Here is a 753-nt window from a genome sequence, read left to right as displayed (position 1 = left end):
TGCCGGGGTCGGCGCCTCCCCAAAAAGAGGCCCCCCCGCAGCGGCTCCCGACTGTCGGGCTCGCCAGCCTCGGCTTCCTACATGGAAGATCCGCGGGGGCAAAAAACGGAAGGCGTTCGGCTGAGCTGCTGGAGGGAGGTAAAAGCCTCTTTCCCCCTTGCTAAGCAACTTAATTTGGGGGTGGGGAGAAGCAGGCAATTTTTAAAAAAGCAGGCACGCGATTTATTTTTTTCCTCTATATCCTTAGTAACCGGATCTCCTCAAATTCCGTGCACACGAAGACTCGGAGGAGGGGGCCGAGTGGACTTCACCCCGCATGAGATGTCTGGCGAAATAAAGGCTCAAAATCTAATAACCAAATATGCAAAGCCCCAAATGAAAAACACCACCACCTCCTCGCACACTGGAGATCTGGGGCCGTCAGACTTGAGCTGGGGTTTAAAAAAAAAAAAAAGAAAATGTTTACAAAGTAGAACAAGACGTTTGAAGGGTGGAAAAAAATGTATCCACGAGTTACATCTCCCCTTTTTCCTTGCAGATCCCCGCTGGTCTTCCTCTCTGTTTCTTCTGCCAAAAAAAAAAATCGTATATCTTTTTAATCCACAGAAAGCTTTGGCGAGGCTCCTCCAATCCTCTGCATCTGGGTGTTTTAGGGGAGTCTCTGGTCTTTCCTCCTTCGCTCCCAGGAGCTCTGGTCCTCGGCGGGGACTTCCTCGGGGCTGGCGGGGGCGCAGAGGCAAAAGATGCTGCGGC

At 51.8% G+C, this 753-nt stretch overlaps 1 long non-coding RNA gene across 1 annotated transcript; it reads left to right on the top strand.

Moving 5' to 3' along the window:
* Positions 1-6: 6 nt before the first annotated feature.
* LOC106724457 lies at positions 7-583 on the top strand. Its single transcript, XR_001360258.1, has 2 exons — positions 7-138; positions 248-583. It is a non-coding gene; the product is annotated as an uncharacterized LOC106724457 (long non-coding RNA).
* Positions 584-753: the final 170 nt, after the last annotated feature.

This window comes from Myotis brandtii, unplaced genomic scaffold (assembly GCF_000412655.1).
Source record: "Myotis brandtii unplaced genomic scaffold, ASM41265v1 scaffold833, whole genome shotgun sequence".
NCBI lineage: Eukaryota > Metazoa > Chordata > Mammalia > Chiroptera > Vespertilionidae > Myotis > Myotis brandtii.
Note: the sequence above shows the minus strand (reverse complement) of the source record. Positions and strands in the feature narration are given on the sequence as shown.